Genomic DNA, 9,782 nt, shown 5'->3' on the forward strand with positions numbered 1-9,782 from the left:
TAGGAAAAATGTCAAATGTACAGAAAAGTAGAAAGTATAGTACAGTTCACTCCTACACCCAGCACCAGCATTCAGCAATTTGCCACATTTGCTTCTTCTGTCTGATATTTCTTTCTTTTTTTTTTTTGTGGTACGCGGGCCTCTCACTGCTGTGGCCTCTCCCGTTGCGGAGCACAGGCTCTGGACGCGCAGGCTCAGCGGCTGTGGCTCACGGGCCCAGCCGCTCCGCGGCACGTGGGATCTTCCCGGACCGGGGCACGAACCCGTGTCCCCTGCATTGGCAGGCGGACTCTCAACCACTGCGCCACCAGGGAAGCCCTGTCTGATATTTCTACATCTGTTGAACCAGATTAGAATTCATTTCACACGTCTTCACTCCCTCCGCCCCCAGCTTCACTTTGTATTTCCAACAATGAGGACATTCTCCTCTGCTATAAATCCTTGTACCACACCTAATGAAATTAACAATTCCCTGATATCATCTCATTCCCTGCAGAAAGTGGCATTGGAGAGGCCGCCTGAAGCAGGTGAGGGGTGAGCCATGAGGGCTTCTGGGGGGAAGAGCAACCCAAGCCAAGAGAATAGCCAGTGCAAAGGCCCTAAGTCTAGAGGGTGCCATATGTGTCCCAGGAACTTGGAGGAAGCTAGTGTGGCTGGAACGGAGTGAGCAAGCCAGGAGACGGTGGAATATGAGGGCGAAGACGAGAGGGGCCAGATGCTTCAGAGCCTTGTAAGCCCACGGTGAGCATGAAAGCTTTTCTAAGACTGAGCCCAGAGCCAGGAAAGAGGCCGGAGCCGAAAAGGACCTTGACCTGCTGTAAATGGAAAGAGTCCAGGTGACGGGGGTGGCAGCAGAGGCAGGCTGGGGCAAGAAGTGATAGAATTCTGGGTGCAGGTCAAAGATCAGACCAACAGGATTTGCTGATGTATTAATTCACGCCCCTACCAGCCACGTCTGAGAGGCGAAAGTGAAATAAAATAGGACTTCTTTCACTCAACGCTGTTTTGTGAGGTTTTTGTTTTCATGCTGTTTTGTATTAGTGGACTCATTGAAAACTTGAATTTGCTGCCTGCTGGCAACTATTAACACAGCATTTACATGGTATTTATAACTATTTACATTGTATTAGGTATTATAACTAATTAGAGAGGATTTAAAGCACACAGGAGGTTGCAGCCACTGTGGAAAACAGTATGGAGGCTTCTCAGAAAATTAAAAATAGAACCACGTTATGACCCAGCAATTCCACTCCTGGGTATATATCCTCAAAAAACAAAAACACGAATTTGAAAAGATACATGCACCCTGACGTTCATAGCAGCCGTTATGTACGATAGCCAAGATATGGAAACAAACTAAGTGTCCATCAACAGATGAATAGTTAAACACCCGGTGTTTTCTGTTTTGTTTATATTTTTAGTTTAGTTTAGGGTTTTGTGTGTGTTTTGTTTTTTCATTTTTTCTTTCCGTTCTGGTGAGGTACTGATTTTTTTACAAATCAACTTTTCAGTTTGGAATAAGTTCATATTTAGTAATTAAATTTGCAGAGCTAGTACAGAAACTTCTATACCCTTCACCCAGCTTCCCTTAATGCAAACAAACTAATAACAATGGTGTATTCGTCAGAACTAAGAAATTAACAGCATGCTACTATTAACAAAAGGACAGGCTTTATTTGAATGTTCCAAGACCCATCGAGGATGCTACATTGTATCTAGTTGTCCTATGTCCTTAGTTTCCTCCAATTTGTGAGTTTTCAGTTTTCCCTTGTCTTCCATGACCTTGACAGTTTTGAAGGATATTGGCTGAGTATGTTGCAGAATGCCCTTCAGTTTCAGTCTGTCTAATATTTTCTCATGATTAGACTATACAGCAATTTTCCTCTAGTGTGTGTGGGAAGAAATTCGGTGAGGCAATGTTCTATTGCTTAACCTGGGTGGTGGTGGCTAAGGAGTTTGCTTCATACTATTTCTTAAATTGTACGTGGTAGGCTGAAAAATGTCCTTGTAAATGGTATCCAAGTCCTAATTCCTGGAACCAGCAAATGTTACCTTATATAACAAAAAAAGATGATTGCAAATCTGATTAAATTAGTGATCTTGAGATGGGTGATAATCTTAGGTTATCTGGGCAGGTCCTAAATGCAATTACATGTATCCTTATGTGAGGGGGGCAGAGAAATATTTGACACACACAGAAGAGAAGGTGATGTAAAGATGGATCAGAGAGAGATTTGAAGATGCTGGCCTTGAAAATTGGAGTCATGTGGCCACAAGCCAAGGACTGCTGGTAACCATTAAAAGCTGGAGGAGGTAAAGAACAGATTCTCCCTTAAGAGCCTCTGGAGGGAGCATAGCCTTGCCCACACCTTGATTTCTTTCTCTCTTTCCTTTTTTTTTAAAAAAAATTTTGGCCTCACTGCATGGTGCTGCGGCATGCGGGATCTTAGTTCGCCCATCAGGGATTTAACCCACGCCCCCTGCAGTGGAAGCGTGGAGTCTTAACCACTGGACCGCCAAGGAAGTCCCCACACCTTGACTTTGACCTGGTGATTCTGATTTTGGACCTCTGGCCTCCAGAACTGTGAGAGAATAATTTCTTGTTATTTTAAGGCACCCAATTAATAATACTTTGGTCCGGCAACTTTAGGAAACTAATCTACCATACATTTCAGTTTTATTTATGTAGTAAGTGTTTATGCTATATGTCAGGGTAAAAAGTTTAAAAATTAACCTAACAGCTTTCCCTTTTCTTTCATTGGCAAAAGTAATGTTGACAGTTCTTGTGATAAGGCAAATGGATTTTAACCCCAATGGAACTTTCTCCTGCTGAGTATTTCAAAATATTGACGCTCTAATTTACAACTCAGTCTTGCATAGGTAAAGCAGCCACCTGCTAGCTTGGATGCCATGAAAGGGCAAAATGAATCAAACAGGCAGAATATCTGCTATACCCTGCTTCATTGATCTAAGGGGCGCATTTTAACCTCTGAAATAAGGATGCATCTTTTTTAAATTTATTTACCTATTTTATTTATTTATTTTTGGCTGCGTTTGGTCTTCATTGCTGCGCACAGGCTTTCTCTAGTTGTGGCGAGCGGGGGCTACTCTTGGATGTGGTGTGCAGGCACTACTATTCATTGTGGTGTGCTGGCTTCTCATTGTGGTGGCTTCTCTTGTTGTGGAGCACAGGCTCTAGGCACGTGGGCTCAGTAGTTGTGGCGCACGGGCTTAGTTGCTCTGCGGCATGTGGGATCTTCCCGGACCAGGGCTCGAACCCATGTCCCCTGCATTAGCAGGTGGATTCCCAACCACTGCTCCATCAGGGAAGTCACCTGCCTGGTCTTTTAATAATGCCTTGGCTTTTTTCATTTCTAATCCTTAAAAAAAAGTCTTTAGACATTAGAGCATGTTCATTTTACAGTAGTTAATATTGTAGGTCTTAAGCTTTATTAGAAAGATAAGCTGTGATTTCAAAATTGACCAAAGGCTTTCAATCGAACTGAAACCCAGACCAAGTTTCTTGGTCTGCTGAGGAAAACAGAAACCACCCCAGGTATTTGTTTATTCATTTAATTTATTTTTTTACTTTTGGATGCGTTGGGTCTTCCTTGCGGCGCGCAGGCTTCTCATTGCAGTGGCTTCTCTTGTTGCCGAGCACAGGCAGTAGGCATGTGGGCTTCAGTAGTTGTGGCATGTGGCTCAGTAGTTGTGGTGCACGGGTTTACTTGCTCTGTGGCATGTGGGATCTTCCCAGACCAGAGCTCGAACCCGTGTCCCCTGCACTGGCAGGAGGATTCTTAACCACTGTGCCACCAGGGAAGCCCCACTCCAGGTATTTAAAATACAGGGAGTTCATTTAAAGGGAATTGGTTACACACGTGCCAGGAGGCTGGAAGAGTAAACAAGACTTGCCTTCTGAGGTAGAGTCAGGAGTGACCTGAAGCAGCTCAAACCCCTGGGGATGCAGGAGCTTGGAGGAGTGCTCTCTGCAGGGTAGAACTCAGACCTCTGGGGAGGGGGGTCCAGGCAGCAGGTGCTCTGGCCTGTGAGGGATAGTACCTCTGTCCAAGGAAATTGGAAATCTCCCTGCCAAGGCCATGCAGCTGTTGCTGGAAGTGCCCAAAGCAGCAGGAACCCTTGTTGCCTGTGGCTGCTGGCAAGATGCAGACTGGAGCTGGAAAAGAAGTTCCTTGACCCCTTGTCCTGGCTCCCCGTCTCCTGCCGGGTCCTCCGTGCCACTCTGGTTAGTTGTCAAAAGGGGTCACAGAGTTGGAAGGTGAGATTCACACTAAAGAGACAGCAGCACAGCCTCCCGAGAACAAACAGAGGGAAAACAGGCTCACCGTGTGCGCAAAATAAAGAGGACATATTCCACATATTTAACAGGGAAGGCTCCGGAACAAACAGCTGCTAAATAATAGCCTATTAAAATGATATGATTCTTGGGGCTTTCCTGGTGGCGCAGTGGTTAAGAATCTGCCTGCCAATGCAGGTAACTCGGGCTCGAGCCCTGGTCCGGGAAGATCCCACATGACATGGGGCAACTAAGCCCGTGTTCCACAACTACTGAGCCCACGTGCCACAACTACTGAGCCCACGAGCCACAACTACTGAAGCCCGTGCACCTAGAGCCTGTGCTCCGCAACAACAGAAACCACCGCAATGAGAAGCTCACGCACCGCAACGAAGAGTAGCCCCCGCTCGCCGCAACTAGAGAAAGCCCGCTCGCAGCAATGAAGACCCAATGCAGCCAAAAATAAAATAAATAAATTTATAAAATGATATGACTCTTAAAACATGTTCTTCAGGCTGTACTACAAAGCTATGACACTCTGAAAAAACAGCTGTGGGAAATAAATCAGGATCACCCAAGTCAATTTCCTAACTCATGCAGTCATGGAGTCATAACAGAGTCTAATTGTCCTGGAACTCAAGCTTGATGAGAATCAATTTAGAAGGGATCCCAGGTCCGAATCTTCAACCATCAAATGGTCAAACTGTTAACTCAGCTGGTAGAGGAGCAAAGACTAACTCTCTTGTAGGTAAGAAATATCACAGGTAAGTATCAAGATTGTTGAATCAAAATCTTTGATCAAAATCGAGGTATTGGGCTTCCCTGGTGGCGCAGCGGTTGAGAGTCCGCCTGCCGATGCAGGGGACGCTGGTTCGTGCCCCGGTCCGGGAAGATCCCACATGCCGCGGAGCGGCTGGGCCCGTGAGCCATGGCCGCTGAGCCTGCGCGTCCGGAGCCTGTGCTCCGCAACGGGAGAGGCCACAACAGTGAGAGGCCCGCGAACGGCAAAAAAAAAAAAAAAAAAAAAAATCGAGGTATTGAAGAAACAAATTTATATCCATGATATAAATATATTTGTAAACAATTTACTGTAAGGAAACCGGTAACTGTGATAATCATTGTACTCCTACTTGTATGTGTTTGAAGGTATTTAGCGCTCGCTTCGGCAGCACATATACTAAAATTGAAGGTATTTAAAGAATTTGTGAGAATCTGTTATATTAGACTTGAGAAAAATATGATCTAGACTGTATTACTCTGGGCCTCTCTCGCCTTCTGGGAGGGACTGCATTCTGCCTATGGAATGCGTATCTCTCTCAATAAACTTGCTTTCATTAAAAAAAAAAAGGATTGTATTACTCTTTTTCTTCTTTTTTAAAATAAATTTTAAGCTACACTAACTCTCTCTTTTTAAAAAATATGTTTATTTAGGTTGCACCGGGTCTTAGTTCCGGCACGCAGCATCTTTGGTGCAACATGTGAACTCGTAGTTGCAGTATGTATGTGGGATCTAGTTCCCAGACCAGGGATCGAACCTGAGCCCCCTGCATTAGGAGCCTGGAGTCTCAGCCACTGGACCACCAGGGAAGTCCCTACTCTTTTTCTTCTCTTCAAGGTTCTTAACTCATTTAAGGGAATCTGAGATCCCAGATTTGTGTTTGTTGATGAAATTTGCAATCCATGTTCAAATGTTTTGGGAAATCTGAAATTGTGAAACTCACGGCTTGCTATTTTTAGCTGTCAAAGTAGTCAGTGAATGTTTAGAGGAAAGTTGATTGTTTGAAAATTAATTAATCATTACCAAAAAACTGAATAGTTGTGAATGTTTGAGCCTGAACACAAAAGCTCTTCTGATGTTAAAAGATTTCATCACGGGCTTCCCCGGTGGCGTAGTGGTTGGGAGTCTGCCTGCCAATGCAGGGGACACGGGTTCGTGCCCCGGTCCGGGAAGATCCCACATGCCGCGAAGCGGCTGGGCCCGTGAGCCGTGGTCGCTGGGCCTGCGCGTCCGGAGCCTGTGCTCCGCGACGGGAGAGGCCACAGCAGTGAGAGGCTCGCGTACCGCAAAAAAAAAAAAAAAAAAAAAAGATTTCATCACAAGGGACTTCCTTGGTGGCGCAGTGGTTAAGAATCCGCCTGCCAATGCAGGGGACACGGTTCGAGCCCTGGGCGGGGAAGATCCCACATGCCGCGGAGCAACTAAGCCCAGGCGCCACAACTACTGAGCCTGCGCTCTAGAGCCTGCCCGCCACAACTACTGAGCCCACGTGCCACAACTACTGAAGCCCATGAGCCCTAGAGCGCAGCTCTGCAACAAGAGAAGCCACTGTACTGAGAAGCACACACACCTCAACCAAGAGTAGCCCCCTGCTCTCTGCAACTAGAGAAAGCGCACGCGCAGCATCGAAGACCCAACGCAGCCAAAAACAAACAAACAAATAAATAAAATTAAATCAAGGACCTAAAACTCTTAGAAGAGAGCTTTTCTTAGGGGAAAATCTTCATGACAATGGATTTAGCAAGAATTTCTTGAATATGACAGCAAAAGCATGGGCAACAAAAGTAAAAATAGATAAATTGGACTACATCGAAACTAAAAACTTTTGTACATCAAAGGACACGATCTACAGAGCCAACCTATGGAGTGGGAGAAAATATTTGCAAATCATATATCTAATAAGGAGTTAGTAGTCAGAATACAGAATGAACTTTTACAACTCAACAACAAAAAGCAAACAACCTAATTTAAAAATGGGCAAAGGACTTGAATAGACATTTCCCCAAAGAAGATATACATATACATCTATATGATATACATATATAAGATACATGTGTGAAAAGATGCTCAGGGGAATTCCCTGGCAGTCCAGTGAATAGGACTTGGCACTTTCACTCAGGGGGCCCGGGTTCGATACCTAGTTGGGGAACTAAGATCCTGCAAGTCATGTGGCATGGCCATAAATAAGTAAATAAATAAAGCAAGCGCTTTGCATTAAAAAAAAAAAAGAAAAGAAAAGATGCTCAACATCACTAATCATTAGGGAAATGCAAAGCAAATCTACAATATCACCTCACATAAATGTTCACAGCAATTTGGGGTCTTTTGGGAATTAGTTAATTTTCAAACAATCAACTTTCCTCTAAATGTTCGCTGACTACTTCCACAGCTAAAATACATCAGTGTAGAGTATATATACCATATATGTATCATATAGTATATATATGATATATACTATATATATGTATATGGAGATTTTATCATAGGAATTGGCTCACATAGCTGTGGAAGTTAAGTCCCACAGTCTCCTATCTACAAACTGGAGGAGGAGGAAAGTGGGTGGTATAACTCATTCTGAGGCCAAAGATCTGAAAACCTGGGAGCCTGGTATCTCAAGGCTTGAGAACCAGGACTTCTGATGTCCAAGGGTACAAAAAGATGGATGTTTTGGCTCAAGAAGAGCTAGAGAGAATTTGCCCTTCCTTTGCCTTTTTGTTCCATTTGGACCCTCAATGGGTTGGATGACACCGTTCACACTGATGAGGGTGGATGTCTTTACTCAGTCTACTGAATCAAATGCTAATCCCTTCCAGAAATACCCTCACAGACACAGCCAGAAATAATGTTTTACCAGCTATCTGGGCATCCTTTAGTCCAGTCAGGTTGAGCCATAAAATTAACCATCACAGGCAATTCCTCAAAAGATTAAAAATTGAATTACCATATGATCCAGCAATTCTGGATATCAGGGTTTTTTTTAAAAGAGATCTTTGTACATTCATGTTCACAGCAGCACTTTTCACAATAGCCAAAATGTGGAAGCAACCTAAATCCCATTGATAGGTGAACGGATAAACAAAATGTGGTCTATTCATACAATGGCATATTATTCAGCCGAAAAGGAAGGAAATTCTGACATCTGCTACAACACTGGTGAACCTTGAAAACATCTTGCTAAGTGAAAGAAGCCAATCAGAAAATAAGTACTGTGTGTTTCCACTTATACTAAGTATCTAAAGTAGTAAAATTCATAGAAGCAGGAAGTAGAATGGTGGTGGCCGGGGGCTTGGAGGAGGGGGGAATGGGGAGTCATTGTTTAATGGGTACAGAGGTTCAGTTTTGCAAGATGAAAAAGTTCTGGGGATTGGTTGCATCATAATGGTAATACACTCAATACTAATGAACTGTATACTTGAAAATGGTTCAGGTGGTAAATTGCATTTTGTACGTATTAGATAATAATTTTATAAAAAGATCTTGAACAGTCATTTTCTTCTCACGGCTCTACCCTTTAAAGTTATTGCAAGACGGGGTGGGGCGAGCCTCTCTAGCCCTGTCATTCAATACATTTGCTGGCATCTACCATGTGCCTAGTTCCCTTGTGTATTTGGTGACATTGGATTATGAGCTCTTTCAAGACTTCTTCTATGATGTAGTTGAGCAGCATCTATCCAGAGAAGCTTTGCTTTGCTTTGCTTTGCTTTAGCCAGAAGCCCTAGAACTATCACTAGCCCAATATCGATACTATTAATTTCTCATCTTGGGAATGCCTCTACCACTGAGTTTGATTTTATACCCCTTCCATGTGAGACTGGCCTGGTGGCGACACAGTTTTCAATAGAGAACCATGTTTCTTCCATTGAGACCCCAAATGGAAACAGGAAAATCTCCTTGAACTTTTCTTAGTGTAGTTTGGTGGATTTTTAAAAAAAATTGTGATGGGAGTTCCCTGGTGGCCTAGTGGTTAGGATTCCAGGCTTTCACTGCCATGGCCCAGGTTCAATCCCTGGTTGGGGAACTGAGAACCCACAAGCTGTGCAGTATGGTGCAAAAAAAAAAAAAAAAAAAAAAAAAATTGTGACGACATACACATAACGTAAAGCTGACCATTTTAACCGGTTACAAGGAGCATTAAGTACACGCACATTGTTATGAAACCGCCCCCATCATCCATCTCCAGAAGTTTTTCATCACCTCACTCTGGAACTCTGTACCCACGAAACAGTAACTCCTCATTCCCCCCTTCCCCTGGCCACCACCATTCTACTTCCTGTTTCTATGAATTTGCCTAACCTAGGTACCTCTTTTTTTTTTTTTTTTTTTTTTTTTGCGGTACGCGAGCCTCTCACCACTGTGGCCTCTCCCGTTGCGGAGCACAGGCTCCGGACGCGCAGGCTCAGCGGCCATGGCTCACGGGCCCAGCCGCTCCGTGGCATGTGGGATCCTCCCAGACAGGTGCACGAACCCGTGTCCCCTGCATCAGCAGGCGGACTCTCAACCACTGCGTCACCGGGGAAGCCCCTCCCTAGGTACCTCTTATCAGTGGAATCATACAGTATCTATCCTCGTATGTCTGGCTTCTTTCATTTAGCAAAATGTTTTCAAGATACATTCATGTTAACATGCTTCAGAATTTCCTTCCTTTTCAAGGTTGAATAACATTCCACTGTATGTGGGTTGGTGGGATTTCAAACACCAGGCTTTCAT

This window comes from Lagenorhynchus albirostris, chromosome 19, assembly GCF_949774975.1.
Source record: "Lagenorhynchus albirostris chromosome 19, mLagAlb1.1, whole genome shotgun sequence".
NCBI lineage: Eukaryota > Metazoa > Chordata > Mammalia > Artiodactyla > Delphinidae > Lagenorhynchus > Lagenorhynchus albirostris.